Source organism: Leptidea sinapis, chromosome 25 (assembly GCF_905404315.1).
Source record: "Leptidea sinapis chromosome 25, ilLepSina1.1, whole genome shotgun sequence".
Lineage (NCBI taxonomy): Eukaryota > Metazoa > Arthropoda > Insecta > Lepidoptera > Pieridae > Leptidea > Leptidea sinapis.
This window is the reverse complement of record NC_066289.1, coordinates 8,418,504-8,436,745: the sequence shown is the minus strand read 5'-3', so window position 1 is coordinate 8,436,745 and position 18,242 is coordinate 8,418,504. Positions and strand designations below refer to the sequence as shown.

The 18,242-nt window shown below is 38.1% G+C and overlaps 2 protein-coding genes across 2 annotated transcripts in view; one reads left to right on the top strand and one right to left on the bottom strand.

Annotated features, from left to right (window-relative positions):
- LOC126972003 (uncharacterized) overlaps nucleotides 1-18,242 on the bottom strand; it is a 577,468-nt gene that overhangs the window by 261,869 nt on the left and 297,357 nt on the right. The window lies entirely within an intron of this gene.
- Nucleotides 18,028-18,242, top strand: part of LOC126972001 (dynein axonemal heavy chain 10) — a 54,071-nt gene continuing 53,856 nt past the window's right edge. The window contains exon 1 of the mRNA XM_050818523.1: nucleotides 18,028-18,047. The gene's annotated coding sequence lies outside the window, so the exon portion shown is untranslated. The remainder of the gene's footprint in view (nucleotides 18,048-18,242) is intronic.

The window sequence follows — 18,242 nt, the reverse complement described above, 5'->3', positions numbered from 1 at the left end:
CAGCTGTCACTCGCATTCAAACATTTCAACTTATCTTTATTTGTGTCTCTGCCCACTGGTCATAAATGGCGGCTACTTCTAGCATTTGCGCATGTATGAATATATATATGCACACGAGAGTGTTCAATTTTGCATATTTATACTACTAAATCTATCCTTTATGTTCTATGTTGTGACAAAATTAAATAACTAACTCTACGCGCAATTTCAACATGGTACAAAATTGCAATACCTACATTAAAAAGTTAGAGTTAGTTATGTAATTGCGTCACAACATTTAAAATGAATTTAATAATAATTTGGAGCTTATATATAGTTATTTTCGAGGCTAATCTCCAGATGGCGCTAGTTTTCAAATAGACAGCTCATAGTGCATAGAGAGGGCTCTCTTTTCCATATATATTAATATTTTTGCCCTGTGCTGCCCCGGGGCGTAAAAAGAATAGGGTAGTCCCAGGTCCAAGGGTGTCGTAAGAAGCGACTACGGGCTTTTTGAAACTGGGAGAGTCACGCTGCTGTCTTATGACGTCAGCACAATCGGGCCAGACTCGTCCGGGTTACTTACCACACTCGCACAGAATACCGGCGTGAAGTAGCGGCCTAGTGCCGCTATGTTTCGCATAGGTTAGTGTCGAGGACCGGGGGCCATTCCCCCCCCGTCCTTTCCCCCCCCCCCCCAACAAAATATGAGAGCGGTCCTAAAAGAGAAATTACCCCAGGAGGGTACCGGCTCTTGTAGAGCCGGAGAATCCCTCCCCGAGCATTCGCGCTCGGGCTGCCCCTCGTATTCTGGGGAGGGCACAGTACCGCGTATGTCACAGGACAAACAGGGCAGCAACACCACGGCACCCCGCTCCACGCTTAATGTGGACTTTTGTAACATCCGGGCAATTCACTCCAACTTAAACGCCGTCCACCACCACCTTGAGACGGCGCAGCCGGCCTTGTGTTTCCTTACGGAGACGAAGATATCTCGACCTAGCGATACGTCATATTTAACGTACCCCGGGTACAAAATTGAGCATAATTTCATGCCTCATGCTGGGGTATGTGTGTATGTTAGGGAGGATATCTGCTGTCGCCGTCTCGGCAATTTTGAGGGTAGGGGCCTGTCTACTCTCTGGCTCCGCGTAGATTTAGAGGACCGCGTCCGCATCTATGCGTGTGTCTACAGGTCCCATAGTGGTAACGCAGAAACTGATCACCTCATGGGCTGGGTTCAAGCGGCATTTGATGACGTGCTTGCTCAGATCCCCTCCGCTGAAATCGTAGTCTTGGGTGATTTCAACGGGCACAATGCCGAATGGCTTGGATCACGTACCACAGACTACGCAGGGCGATCTGTGCATAATTTTGCATTGGCGTATGGTCTGTCCCAATTGGTTGAGTCGCCGACGCGGCTCCCGGATGTGGATAGCCACATGCCATCCTTATTAGATCTTCTGCTGACTACACATCCCGATGGTTACCAGGTCTCTGTCGACGCCCCTCTCGGAACGTCCGACCATTGCCTGGTCAGGAGTGTAGTGCCTATCCGACGCCAACGTCGCAGACCACCAGCGACCCGCCGCGTTTGGCACTACAAGTCAGCAGATTGGGATAGGATGCGTTCCTTTTTTGCATCCTACCCTTGGGGCAAGGTTTGTTTCCCTTCGGATGATCCTAGTGCCTGCGCCATTGCAGTAGGCGATGTGATACTGCAGGGCATGGATATTTTTATACCAAGTTCTGTAGTACCGATCGGTGGCAGATCACAGTCCTGGTTCGATGCGTCAGTTAAAGCAGCATTTGACTGCAAAAAACAGGCGTATCGAACTTGGGTTGCGGCGCTGGGCTCAAAGGATCCGAACTGCAAAGTTCTGAAGAGGAAATATAACCGTGCCTCCAGATTTTTTAAGCGGCAAATCGCCCTTGCGAAATCGAAGCACGTCGTCAAAATTGGCGAGCAGCTTTCCAGTTACCCGACCGGAACACGCAAGTTCTGGTCGTTGTCGAAAGCTGCTCTTGGTAACTTCAACCAGCCGTCCATGCCGCCGTTGCACATGTGGAATGACACCCTGGCCCATACGGCAAAAGAGAAAGCCGATCTCCTGTGCACTCCTTTTGCCTCCCAACTCGACTCTTGACGACAACGGAAAAACACCGCCGACCATCCCGCGGTGTCAGAGCTCCATGCCTGAAGTACAGTTCCGACAGAAAACTGTTAGGCGAGCTCTGTTTTCGTTGGACGTCAGGAAGTCGAGCGGGCCGGATGGCATTTCTCCAATCGTGCTTAGAATGTGTGCCCCTGAGTTGACGCCGGTGCTAACGCGTTTATTCCGGCACTCTTATTCAAAAGGCGTAGTCCCTGATTCATGGAAGTCAGCCCTTGTCCATCCGATCCCAAAAAAAGGAGACAGTTCGGATCCGGCAAACTACAGGCCTATTGCTATTACCTCCCTACTCTCCAAAATCATGGAGAGCATAATTAACCGCCAGCTCTTGGTATACCTTGAGGGTCACCAGTTGATCAACGACCGGCAGTACGGCTTTCGCCATGGTCGGTCGACTGGCGATCTTCTGGTATACCTAACACATAGATGGGCGGCGGCTATTGAAAGCAAGGGGGAAGGCCTGGCAGTTGGTCTGGATATAGCGATGGCCTTTGATTGCTCCTCGCAAAACTTCCATCATTTGGGCTTCCCGAGAGCTTATGCAAGTGGACCTCCAGCTTCCTCACTGGGCGCAGCATACAGGTCGTTATCGACGGTTATTGCTCGAATCCCAAGCCCGTGAACGCTGGAGTGCCCCAAGGCTGTGTGCTACCTCCCACGCTGTTTCTTCTGCATATCAATGATATGTTGGACACCGCCAACATGCATTGCTATGCAGACGACAGCACTGGTGATGCCGTATACACGGGCCATGCAGGTCTCTCTCGGGAAAACGTCGACCAGTGCCGGGAGAAACTTGTGTCTTCTATCGAGTCCTCTCTCGAGAAGGTCGCGGAATGGGGTAAGTTTAACCTTGTCCAATTTAACCCCCAGAAGACTCAAGTTTGCGCGTTTACCACTAAAAAAACCTCATTTGCCGTATCACCGCTCTTCGGGAACACTTCCCTTAAAGCCTCGCCTAGTATCGGAATACTGGGTCTCGAAATCTCGAGCAATTGCCAATTCCGTGGCCATCTGGAGGGCAAAGCCAAACTGGCTTCAAAGAAACTGGGCGTCATAAATAGAGCACGGCAATACTTCAAGCCGGCCCACATTCTAGCGCTCTACAAAGCGCAGGTCCGGCCTCACATGGAGTATTGCTGTCATCTCTGGTCTGGCGCACCCCAGTATTAGCTCGATCCATTTGACCGCGTGCAACGCAGAACAGCTCGAATTGTCGGGGACCCAGTACTCTGTGAACGGCTGGATCACTTGGCGTTGCGTAGAGACGTCGCTTCATTGTGTGTCTTCTACCGCATTTATCACGGGGAGTGTTCCGAAGAGCTGTTCAACCTGATTCCTGCCGCCGAATTTCACCTTCGCACGACACGCCACAAGTTACGATATCATCCCCACCATCTGGATGTGTGGTGGTCTTCCACAGTGCGGTTTTCAAGGAGCTTTCTTCCTCGTACCACGAAGCTGTGGAATGAGCTTCCTTGTGCGGTGTTTCCGGGACGATACGACATGGGTACCTTCAAGAAAAGCGCGTACACCTTCCTTAAATGCCGGCAACGCTCTTGTGATTCCTCTGGTGTTGCAGGAGAGTGTGGGCGGCGGTGATCACTTAACACCAGGTGACCCGTACGCTCGTTTGTCCTCCTATTCCATAAAAAAAAAATACTCTTTGCTCCTGCTTCTCGGCCCAACTCGCACCGCATGCCGATTACACCCGAGCCAAGACGAGTACCGAAACATCTTCGTACACGACAGGCTCGACATTTTTGACTATAACATTAATTATATATTATTGCTACACAGATTTATCATCAAACGATCGTCTTAAGTTCCGCACGATAACTACAATCGACGTCCACGCCCGCGATATCATTGAAGGCTTCGTCAGAGACAATGTGACAGATGCAGCCGAATTCGAGTGGGAGAGTCAGCTGAGGTTCTATTGGCTAAAGAAGGACGATAACTTGTGGATAAGACAGTGCACAGGTAGGCTTAAAATGAGAACAAATGTATGTGTGTGGGCAATTTCGGCAAACTTCTGATTAGTTTAGTTGAACTATTACATATTCTTTGGTTCAGCATTAGTTATAGTCGCCGTTTTGGATTTTCAATGACAAAAAGAATCAGCAGTAATAACTAATGCCTTACGAATATTATTTGTTAATTAATTATTTAAATTAATAATTATGGAATACGTATTATTTTATTTTTGTCAATTTCCCTTTAAATTTCATCCCACATTTATTTTTACAGTATACTTACTTGTTTTAATGTAAAAAATTCGCTTCTTCTTGAATATATTTTATATATCAATTGTGAAAACTTTGTTTGTAAACTACCAGCCTTTATAGAAATATTTATTTTTTGTAATTGTTTTGTGTAATTGTTTCAGTAGTAATTTAACATATTTTTTTTTTTCATGTCAACAATTGTTAGCAGACCCAAATGAATTAAAAGTATGATGAATTAAAGAAGACCGATGTTATTTTTTACAAATCTAGAATAATTTGAAACCCACTCCAACTCCACTCAAGTGTGAGGCCTCTTGCCCCTGATGCCAGCTAGATTATGGGTACTACAACAGCGCCTATTTCTGCCGTGAAGCAGTAACTAAGCGTAACTGTGTTTCGGTCTGAAGGGCGCCGTAGCTAGTGAAATTACTGGACAAATTAGACTTGACATCTTATGTGTATAGTGCCGCTCAGAATTATTGGGTTTTTCAATAATCTTAGCGGTTCTGCATTGTAATTGGCAGGGTGTATCAATTACCATCAGCTGAACGTGCTCGACTCGTCCCTTATATTCATGAAAAAAAATCTAAGCCTCTTTGTAACATTTGTTATAGGAATATTCGAATATGGCTACGAGTATATGGGCTTGAATGGACGACTCGTGATAACACCGCTGACAGATCGTATTTACCTGACGATTACACAGGCTCTGACGATGCAGCTTGGGGGAGCACCTGCCGGTAATCTACATTCACAAAATATTGTTATTGTATGAGGAAAGTATATCAATGTTACATAGCTTGGCTGTATATTATGTATAATCTTAGTTTCAATTGTTAAGCAAATGAATTTGGAGATGGTTAATTAAGCGATTGTGTTAATGAGGTACTCGCATACCTATGGCTGCCAACCTTACTGTAAAATAGAGTATTGTACTCTATATCACGTAGGTTTACTCTATAATGTATACACTAATAGAGTATGCTAAAATACTAATTTTTATTAACATTAACTATATTAGTGCCAGTCATGTAACATTATGGAAACCCATCATCATAACCAATAAAGTCTACAAAGAAATACCTTCTTAAAAATATAATGTAAATGATACTCTTTGTCGGTAGTTCATACTTTTTATAAATCTCCTTTGAAATCAGATATACTCTATTTCTTCTAATAAAAGTTGTCAAAAACACATGTCCCAGATGCAGTCAATCTTATTCTAAACAAGTCCAGTGCGCGAGCTACCAAAGGTCACATCAAAGGATATATGATATCAATATAAATGCCTAATTATTGATATAGATATAATCATAAAAGTTTAAGTATGCAGTTAAATACATCAGATATAAATATATAACAAAGTTTGTGGAATGGATATCAACTTTATAATGTTTTTGATTAAAGCACAGAAATCAGGAGCTTAGAAGATGGTAACGCCTAGTCTCACCCACCTACTCTAACGTTTTAAAATTTTATATCTAACTAAAGGTTGTTGCATCCAATATACGATAATTTATATTTATACAGTTATTCCGTTAGTACCTTTTATGAAATAATTTATAATATTCAAACACGATTCATATATTTGTTTTGTTTAATACAGCTATTATTAAATACTCTGTTTGATTGAAAAGAGTGGCGGTTAAGTTTCTTGCACGTTCTTCTCACGAGCGCAACTTATTTCGAACATAACATGGTAAATTAAGTTATTTAAAAGAAATATTTGTAGTGACGATTCAAAATCGCTTAGATTAATCCTAATTGATTAAAGACTATTTGACTTTGACTTTGACTTTGAAACAACTATTTCAATTAGTAAAGTTAAATCAACGTCTTTCGAATTCCAATAATACCAATGTCCAACTTCTGAATATTGTCTCATTTATAATTATTATTTGTTCTCATGCGAGTAACACTATTTATTGGATTGTAATAATTATTCCAAATAAGTTTTTTCTGCCCACCAAACTATCGTTCACTAGCTCTAGAAGAATGAATAAATTAATTAACGAAAACATAGTTTACAATCGTATGTTTTATTCTATTACTTACAATTCCCTAGCACATCATAAAATCATAAAAGGCATTTATTTTCTCAAAATTGATTCCTTAAGAATTCTTTTTGGTGTCCTTTCTAATATACTAGAAACAAATAGGAGTTTGAGGCCAGATTATAATAAAAAATAATGCTGCATCATAAGATTTTTGAGAAATCGATATTTTTTTCCAGGAATCGGATCTGTATTAGGGACATTATCGAATAGTGTACGAATAAGTTTGAAATCAAATGAATAAGATTTATTAATTTGATTTCAATAACATACCTTTTCTGCAATTAAAAAATATTTGATGTTTGTTGCTCCAATTCTCGAAATCAAAACCAAGTCTGATTTTGGCACAGGTCCCGCCGGCACTGGTAAAACGGAAACAACAAAAGATCTGGCCAAGGCTCTTGGATTACTGTGCGTCGTGACCAACTGTGGGGAGGGTATGGACTTCCGCGCTGTTGGTCAGATCCTGGCTGGACTGTGCCAGTGCGGTGCCTGGGGTTGCTTTGATGAGTTCAATCGCATCGACATATCTGTTCTCTCGGTGATATCCTCTCAACTACAGTGCATCCGCAGCGCTTTGCTGATGAAACTTAAAAGATTTACAGTAAGGATTTCCATTTAGTATTTTTCTGTCGACGTGTAGAATTTTTTATCATTTTTCTCATATTTCTTTTCTGAAACTGTAGTAATTATAATATGTGTCTCAAATCAAAATGAATAAATAATTAAATACCTAATTAATAAATAAATTATGGATCTAGTTACGCAGGCCCAACACGGCTAAACCTGCATACGTTGCCACCCCGTACCTCGACGTAGTGCTGATCGAGCACCCATTGTCTTTTACATTTCTTTAGCTTAATTATAATATTGTTTATTCAGTCTTGTTCCAATTTTTCTGTGAGTAACATTAAATATTGTTAAATAAAGTGCTTTTTAAAAACTTAATTCCCGACGCCCGATACATAACTGGCGCAGTCGAGTAGTCTCGCGGTAGCTTCTTTTCGTCGGTATAAAATCTTCCGAGTGTAAAGTAGCTGTGGTTTTCGAGCCGCTAAACCGCAAGAACCAAAGAACCTCGTCGGTTGTTGGGACATCATCATCAACGCGCACGAAAACCCGGAACATTGGGAATTCACGCGCTGGGCAAGACTCGACAGCAGATGCAGATGCTGATTTGGTGAGTACTCTCGCTATTCAAGTATCCTGCTATATCTACTGTCCTAGTATTATATACATTTTATTATAAAAGTTAAAGAACGTTGCGTAAAGCTAATATCGCTAAATAACGGGTTACACTTACTTAGTGACAAGAAAGGTGTATCTAGGTGATAATTACCGAGTATTAGAACAATAGTGTAATCCGAAACGCAATGTCTTTCAATGAATGTGATAAGGATTTTAAATTCCTTGCCGATTTATTACCACGGTATGATGGGAACCCAAAGTTATTAAACTTTTATATTAGAGAAGTAGAAAATATTATACAACTTTTAAGTGAACCCTCCCGGGTTCACCCGGCATTTATATGTTTAATAAAAAGTAAGTTAGGAGGTCTCGCTATTGATGCGATAGCCTACGAAGAGTCGTTAATAACGTGGGAATCCATTAAAAACGCTCTAATTAGACGTTTAGGAGAACCGCGCAACGAAATCCAGGTGATGCAGGAGCTCACGCGGACCCGTGGGAATAAATACGAAGATGCGGAGACATTTGGCAAACGACTCCGTGAGTTGTTAGATACTCTTTACTCGGTCGGTAAACACGGAGACCGTTCGTACTATGAGGAAATGGTTATAGAGCAATATACTAATCAATTAGATATCAATGTTTCGTTAGGAGTTAGAATAAGTAAACCGTTAACATTAGAGTCAACAATTATGGCAGCAAGGCAAGAAGAGGCTAGGCTCGCTCACAGTAAACCTTTTTATAACGGGTCACTTACTTCCCATTTTAAGCAAAAGGATGCCCCTAGAGTTTCGCAACAACGGAATATTCCATCAAGAAATTTTATAGGGACGCAACCTCAGCACCACCAGCCTTCTAATATCGTAAATCGTCAAAATATGTCTATACCCCCTACACCTAATTTTAAGAGAAACTCAGGTAATTTTAGGAATAGTAATAGCGCGAATTTTAGGCAATTTAATGTATCTCAAAGACAGGTAACACCTAAAATAAGTTCCGATGTTACTATGCGGTCCGTGAATAAACCGGATACGCCCCAGTATGCTGCTCAGAACGTTTTCTATACTCAAGGTCAACCAGTATTATATGGCAATGAATGCCATAGCAACTACAATGAAGGTGAGTACCCATATCATGTAGTACAGGAACCTGAAGAGGAGTACCAGCAGGATTTTCCTCAAACCCAGGAGATGCCAGACCAGACCTAGTGAAAATAAACTTGTTGGTCAGGGATCACCTCCCTTACATAGAAATACCCGAATTAGGAGGTAAGTTTCTTATTGACACTGGAGCAAGCCGAAGTGTGATTGCTTCAGATGCTATTTTTAATACGTATTATGAACCTTATGTGGAATATGAACCTTTTGAAATATCAACGGCTCATAGCGTTTCTCGCCATAATTATGTAATAAACCTACCCTTACCACCAATTTTTAATATTAATCTTAGTCATAAATTTCTTATATTTGATTTCGATCCAAAATATAGAGGTCTTATAGGTTGTGACTTATTGAGGTCACTAAAAAGTACAATAGATTTAAATAAAAATATATTGCGCACATCGGCGGTAGATATCCCGATGTACCTAAATAAACCAATTAGGAAAATTAAAATAGGTCCTAAATGTGAAAAATTGGTTCATGTGAAAACACATCACATCGACGGCCAATATTTACAAGAAAAACTTTATTGGTCGGAAGACTTAGAGTCACCCGCAGCCTTTGTGACGGTAAAAAATGGTTCCTTCAGAACCACGGTTATAAACTATAATAACGAAAATAAATTTATCCCAGTTGTAACCAATATAAAGTTAGAAAAATTATCCGAAAATCTTGAAATAAGTAAAATAAATTCGTTAAAAGTAAATCCAGACGTGGACAAAATATTAAAAGAAAATTTAAATCAAATACGTACAAATCACATGAATGAGGAAGAAAAAAGGGAAATAACAAAAATATGTTATCAATATCGTGAAATTTTCTATTCAGAATCCCTTAACTTTCACACATGCACACGAACTAAGATTGACAAATAACAACCCTATCTTTGTTCGTAACTACAGACAAGCCCCTAAACAACGGGACGAAACAAAGAAACAAATTGATAACTTATTACGACAAGGTATCATAAGAGAGAGCATATCACCTTGGTCGTGTCCAACTCATATAGTACCGAAGAAACCAGATGCGTCCGGTAAAGTTAAGTGGCGTCTTGTTATAGATTATAGACGTCTTAATGATAGAATAGTAGAAGATAAGTATCCCTTGCCTAATATACATGACATACTTGATAGGTTAGGAAGAGCCCAATACTTTACAACATTAGATTTAGCTAGTGGGTACCATCAAGTGGAAATGCACCCTAATGATATAGAAAAGACAGCATTCTCTACAGAGAGAGGGCATTATGAATTTTTAAGAATGCCCTTTGGCTTAAAAAACGCACCAAGTACGTTTCAGAGGCTAATGGACCATATACTTAGAGGCCTTAGCAACGTTTATACGTACCTTGATGACGTAATTATAGCTTCTACATCCCTTCAGGAACACATTGACAAACTTAGACAGGTATTTGATAGATTTAAAACTCATAATTTAAAAATACAACTTGAAAAATCTGAATTTTTACAAAAACAAGTGAACTTTTTAGGGCACGAACTAACGGACGAAGGTCTTAAACCAAATAAAGACAAAATAAAAGCCGTATTAAACTTCCCATTGCCCCAAAATCAAAAAGAAATAAAAGCTTTTCTTGGACTTGTAGGATACTACAGGAAGTTCATAAAAGATTTTGCTAAACTTACAAAACCAATGACACTTTGTCTAAAGAAACAAAGTAAAGTTACACACAACGCTGAATTTATTGATTCTTTTAATAAATGTAAACAAATCTTAACAAATGCCCCAATCTTACAATATCCAAACTTTGATGAACCTTTTATATTGACAACAGATGCATCAGACGTAGCTCTTGGCGCGGTTTTATCCCAAGGAAAAGTGGGATCGGATAAGCCGGTAGCCTACGCATCACGTACGCTTTCCGACACAGAATCGCGTTATTCGACTATTGAAAAAGAATTGTTAGCCATTATATGGGCAACAAAATATTTTAGACCTTATTTATATGGTAACAAATTTACCATTTACACAGACCACAGACCACTCACTTGGCTTATGTCATTAAAAGACCCTAATTCTAAGTTAACTCGCTGGCGTCTAAAGCTTGATGAGTATGATTATAACGTAATATACAAAAAAGGACGTCAAAACACTAATGCAGATGCATTATCTAGGGTTAAAATTTTCCATAATAGCATAGATTCCTTAGCTGTAAATTTTGACGATAATTACGACGATAATATAATAGATAGAATTTTTGAAAATGCACGTAGAGAAAACGAGATGGAGCAATCAGCCCAAAATAATGTGGAAGAACCTGAACCATCCACAAGTAACATTAACTTACCAGTACCTGTACTCTCTCAGGCTGAATTCACAATTAGTGAGAACCAGTTAATAAGTACAAATCATACCCAACCTGATAATGAAAATGCAGGCATACCAATACTGACAGACGCTATAGACAGAAAATTGAAGCAATTTCACATACGATCAACCCCTGGTTTCGAATATAGAGTCGATAATCGCTCTACAAACTCTAAAACAGTCATCAAAGATGTTTTTATTCCAATTAATAATACGGAACAGGAAATTATACGTTTCTTAAAAGAACACACTATAGCAGGTAGAATATTCCATTGCTATTTCTATAATGAAGAGCTATACTTGGCCTTTTCTAGAGTATATACTACAATCTTTAACGATAGAGGCCCTAAATTAATTAGATGCACAACTCGCGTCACTTTAGTTGAAAATAAAAATGAACAACAAGAATTAATAAAGAAATACCACGAAGGAAAAACAGCCCATCGAGGTATTCAAGAGACACATAAGCAGTTACACCGAAATTACCATTGGCCTAACATGTTACTTACGATTCAAAGATATATTAACCAATGTGACATATGTCTTAAAGCAAAATATGAACGAAATCCATTTAAACCAGCTTTATCATTAACTGATACACCCAGAAAACCAATGGAACACCTTTACATGGATCTGTACTCGACAGGAGGAGTTACATTTCTAACTATAATCGATAATTTTTCTAAATTTGCTCAAGCTATTCCCATCAGTGCATGTAGCAGTGTTCACGTAGCAGACGCACTGTTACAAGTCATATCGACATTGGGACTTCCACACCAAATCACAACAGACTCAGACACAAAGTTTGATAATGATGTAATCAAAGAAATTTGTGCATTACACAATATTCATATACACTTCACAACACCGTATAACCCTAATTCTAATTCACCAATAGAACGGTTACACTCAACTCTTTCAGAAATAATTAAAATTCAAAGGATGACAAATAAGGATGACACAACTGAGACAATAATGAAATACGCACTCATTGCGTATAATAATACTATACACTCAGCTACAAATTACACTCCACATGAAGTACTATTCGGACACACAGCATCACGAAACCGTTTAGAAATTTACTATCCCAAAGAGTTTTACCAGGATTATGTAATAAAACACAAAATGAACACCGAAGCCGTACAAGACTGCATAGCAGCTCATATGTCAAAGAACAAGGAGGCTGTCATCGCCAAGCGCAACCAAAACGCCGAAGAAATTGCGCTCAAGGTAGGTGAAATAGTATATAAGCAAGTAGCTAAGACAGCAAGAAATGATAAAACTAAGCCCGTATTTAAAGGTCCGTATAAAATTATTCATCTTCACCCTAATAACGTAGCGGAGATTATAGGTAACCACCCTAACTCAAAATCAATCAGAGTACACTTCAAGCTTCTACGAAGACCTCATCTTGTTTCAGGATCCTCATCTCAGGAGCAATCGTGCTCACAACAACCGCCGACGTAACGCTTGTCCCTATAAATGATGAGAACGGAATCCTTTTGCTTAAACAGGGTCAAGTACTACGACAAGTCGATTATTTTAATCTTGCATGTGTCTATAATGTCACGTATCTACATTTAACATCAATTAAACTTTTATCTTTATTCGAGAGTGTTAAAGCTGCCGAAAAAGATACATCAATTGGAGACATACATAGATCGTACAAAGATCAAATAGCACATAGTTTATCTCTTATAAGTAAGAAAATTAGTTTTATTATTCCGCACATTAATAGAAGGAAGAGAGGCCTTGTAAATGGTTTAGGCTCTATAGTAAAATCAATCACAGGAAATTTGGATAACGATGATGCACTTAAATTCGAAGCAGAAATTTCTAATATTCATAATAAAGTAAATAATATCGCGAGCACCCAGGGCAAATCCCTGATACTTGCCGAAAATACCATTAAAGAATTTAGCCATCAAATTGAGAAAATAAATTTAAATCAAAATAAATTGCTTCTAACCATCCAAAATCAATCACGGATTAGCGATAAGATTGCCAACCATTAACATTTCTTAGAGATATACGTAGAAATAGATTTTAGCTTACAAATTATTTTAGATAGACTAGAAATTTTAGAAGACGCAATGACGTTTGCGCAATTAGGAGTAATGCACCCCAGTATTATAAGTCCATACAACCTTTTAAATGAAATTTCATTAATTCATAAAAAACATAAGTTTTTGCCAGTAGCAGATATAAGTTTAAATAAGATTCATGAGTTCGAAAAATCTATAAAAGTAAAATCATATAGTACGGAACATTCTTTGACTTTTATCTTAGAAATCCCTTCCATTGATTCTAATATATATGACCTCATCCACATGTACTCCATTCCTAACTCGTTAAACCTAACTATTATTCCAAAATCCAAATACCTAGCACTTGGTAGCGATGAGTACGAATACCTGGAAGGCAAATGCAGAACAATCAACGGAAACACGCAGCTCTGCGAGATGTCCAACACAGCATCCACGAGGGCATCAGAAGATTGTATTATATCGCGAATTCAACACCGCACGTCAAACTGTACATACGCGAAATTGCAAATTAATAAAAGTATAGTGCAGAGGATCAAGGACAATACTTGGATAATTGACCTGAGAGAAGAAACAGTCATCCACATCAAGTGTTTAGCAAAATCTACATACAAAAAGGCTTCAGGTACATTCCTACTTACCCTTACAGAGGAATGCCAAGTTGAGATACTGAATAAAACATTAAACTCAAACCGCAAAGAGATTACATTTAATGAAGTTGTTCCACTACCTAGAAATATTGAAAAGAGTGTACCAGTACAGTATCATATAAAATTGGAAAATATAGAACTGGACAACCTGCAGCACCTTCTGGAGACAGCCCAAGACATATCTGTCACGGAGGAACCACACTGGACCACCATGATGGCAACACCAAGTTGGACTACCCTTATCCTATATGGCTTGCTGATTGCTGTTGGAGTCACAAGGATCATTAGCTGGAGGAAGTCGCATGCAGTCAAGGACACCGCTGTACAACACAGTGAGGACACTGTGGGAAGCTGCCGGGTCAGCTTCCAGCTTAAGGAGGGAGGAGTTACGCAGGCCCAACACGGCTAAACCTGCATACGTTGCCACCCCGTACCTCGACGTAGTGCTGATCGAGCACCCATTGTCTTTTACATTTCTTTAGCTTAATTATAATATTGTTTATTCAGTCTTGTTCCAATTTTTCTGTGAGTAACATTAAATATTGTTAAATAAAGTGCTTTTTAAAAACTTAATTCCCGACGCCCGATACATAACTATCTACCTGATTAATCTATCAATTAGGTAGGTCCATATTAATTCATCTTACGTCTTTAAATAACGAAATCATAAATAAGTAGTTGTAGTTTTAGTGTTTTTCTTGCTTATTTGCTTGCTTACAAGGTTGATTGTCAACATACGATAGACTAAGCAAAAATTAAAATTAAAATTAGTTCTGTATTACCTATGGTATTACCGTGTTTTGTGGACATAAACTTATACGCAGACAACGAAAACTACGACAGTTTGACTGGTGTATAATTGTGGTATTCTTGAATTTCAATAAACTTTTTACTATATTTGGGTTTTCATTTTATCACTTTTTCATTATAATAATTAATATGTAATTTTGAAACATGCGTGAGGATTCCATAAATGTGTAACATTTTCCATCTTATATTTTTGTTTCAGTTTGAAGGTCAAGAGATCGATATGGACAGTAAAGTGGGTATATTCATCACGATGAACCCTGGGTACGCTGGTCGTACGGAGCTGCCAGAGTCCGTTAAGGCGCTCTTCAGACCAGTGGTCTGTATTTTGCCTGATTTGGAAATGATCTGTATGATCTCACTCTTCTCGGATGGATTTTTGACGGCCAAGGTAAACTTAGAAACATAACTTGTAAAAAAAACCAAGTCTCGCAACTCAGTTATTCTACCGTAAAAAGTTATGAGATCCATGTAATACCAAGTCGGTCAATTTATAAAGTGCCTACATTAAGTCCTGTATTATCACGTAATTAGCCAACCTAAAAAAATCTATAGTGACTATCTTAATATATATAAATTACGTGACATGTTGTTTGTCCGCGATGGACTCCTAAACTAATGAACGGATTTTAATGGGGATTACTTCATGGAGTGCAGTTCGGTCTAACTTGAGAGATAGGATAGTTTTTATTTCGATTTGGGACCAATAATTATTTTTATTTTCAATATTTGTTTTGTATGGACATATTTTCAATGGGAGAATTTAGTGACGCACTGTTTGACAGTTACGTTGTGAAACAATTTCATAACAACAGGGAGCATTTTTTATGAAATAATTCTTGCTGTTGTAAATGTTTTGAAATATTATTGGCAAATTTCTATAAAACAGTATTTTTTTTATTATCCACAGAACGTCTGTCGGGTCAGCTAGTATCAATATAAAATTTAATATTTTATGTTTTTAAATAAATAGATTAACTTGGCCTAACTATGTACCTAAGTATTCGGATATAATATTGTCTAAAGCCATCGGAAATTAATGATATTATAATATGTAGTAATAAAATGTTACGAATTAATATTGTATTTGTGCAAACAGCTTCTTCATTACCGCTTTATATTATATGTAATTGCTAACTTTTAAAGTAGGTATTAAAATGTTATACTTAAGAGATAGACATATGACATCGCGGACTTTTCTGTAGAATTATGTAAGATCTCCCAGACGGCTTATTTTTCCGACATTTTCAATAAATATCGTTTAATTTGTAAAAAATTTACGCTCATGCGCCTAAAGAAGTTTTACTTCAAAATGCATAAAAATATCACAGCATTTCGTACTCTTGCGCAAGTATAAGTTTTATAAAAAAATACGCGGTGTTTTGGGGTGGGGTCGTTGACCCGCATCGCTTGGCTAGCGATGCCCGCGTCGAACGTATATCTAACGCTATAGATATATACGTTCGAGCACTTTTTGCCTAAAGTGTTGGGAAAACCTCGCCTTTAACATATACTTAAACCTTCCTCGAGAGACACGCTATCCATTGGTGAAAACAGCATGAAAATCGCTGCTGTAGTTTTTGAGTTTATCACGAACATTTGTTCGTCAAATCAAAATTACTTTATTGGTGTAGGTCACGGAAATGACACTTATGAATGTTAAAAAAGAAAATTTCTTATTGGATCTACAAATTGAAAAACAGACAGACAGTTTGTTTTATAATATGTAGTGATATTATCGTTAGTCCAAAATTTTAAAGTGACCGTCATGTACTAGGTATTGGCAAAGAAAATGACTGTTCTGTACAAAGTTGCACGGGAGCAATTATCTAAGCAATCCCACTACGATTGGGGCCTGAGAGCGCTGACTGCTGTGCTACGGATGGCAGGGAAACTGAGAAGAGACTCCCCGGGCCTCAGTGAGATTGTTGTACTCATGAGAGCTCTAAGGTATAGCTTATGTTATACTTTTATATTATTCACTGTAGGGTAGGGTTTTTTTGACTTAGTTTAAAGATTTTACGTAAACGTAACGGCACCTATCGCTTCGATTAAAAACTAATGTTTTTTAATGTAATCATTACGTTCATAACTTATATGTAGTTAGTTAAACTGCCAAGTACAGATTTGATACCGTCGCCGAAGAATTTTTAAAACATCTGCGGTGTTACTACAAAAACATTATTTATCAGACACGTGTTTTGTTTGACAGTTTTACAGACCTAACAATATTGACGTCTAAAATGGAGTTTATATTTTTCTATAACAAAACAGTTTTTAGCTTGTGTTTAACTAAAACGTCGTTAAGCACAAAATAAGCTGAAGCATACAAGAATGAACAGATGTTACGTGAATGCAACGCAATTTTTGTCAGCTGTCATCATAAAATAAAAATCTTCCCTAAGAAAATGATCTGTCCGTTAGAAACACCTTAGACAAGTTTCGACTTGTGTTTAAATATTAGGAATGTCTATAGAAAGTTGAATGCTAAACATCAGAAGAAAGACGTAGATTTGTAATAGAACTTTTTTAAAACAAGCGTTCAACACATGTTCAACTTTTTTGTAAAAACATCGCTGATGTCTAAACCAATGTGCAATAATGGAGTAACAACATCTGAACAAAGTGAGCTCATTTAAGTTGTAAAAGTCAAATAAGATTGTATATAAATAAATTTTGATGCACTTTAAACAATTTTCTGATCCCTAACAAGTTTAATTTTATGGCAAATCAGCAATACTATCAAAGAGAATGTGGGCGGCGGTGATCACTTACATCAGGTGAACCGTACGCTTATTTATCCTCCTATTCCGTAAAAAATGAATATCTAGCTAACTAAATCTTAATCGAAACATTCATGGCGGATAAAGTTTTCGCAGCCGCTTTCGATGTCATTTGGAGCGAAGGTGCGGTGCTTAACCATATTCAGTTGTTGGGGTCTTAAGTCATAATGTCAATAAACATATTTTATTATATTATTATGTAATCGATATTTTCCTGCTGATTTAACTTTGAAGCTCTTGTAAACAAAGAAAACCTTCATACCTAATTGGGTTCTCTAATGGATCGTTTTCACAATTATTATCCAAATTTGCTTCTTTACAGAGACATGAATCATCCAAAGTTTGTTTTCGAAGATGTTCCCTTATTCCTTGGCTTGATAAAGGACTTATTCCCTGGCTTAGAGTGTCCTCGAGTCGGCTATCCCGACTTTAACGCTGCCGTCATCAATGTTCTACAGAAGGACGGATATATTGTGCTAGATCATCAGGTTTTTTCAATCTTTTATAATATTATCTTTAGCGATAATAATACCTATTAAAGTACAATCTTAATTTTTGTAAAATATTTGTAAAAAGCGATTGAATATTTTTATCGAGTACGATAAGAACTTTTAAAATAAGAAATAACTAAATTTTGATACAATTTCCCCGGTTGATATAATTTGTTGAAATACTTTTTTACGAGAGTTTTTTGCATTTCGTTCAAAAATTGTCACGAACGAGAAATTGACCCAATAATTTTCGCATGAACGCAATAAGAATTGAATTCATTTCATTAGATACTTATAAATGAGAATATAACTTTTATATATATACGCATATGACAATTCAACAGACATTTTTGTT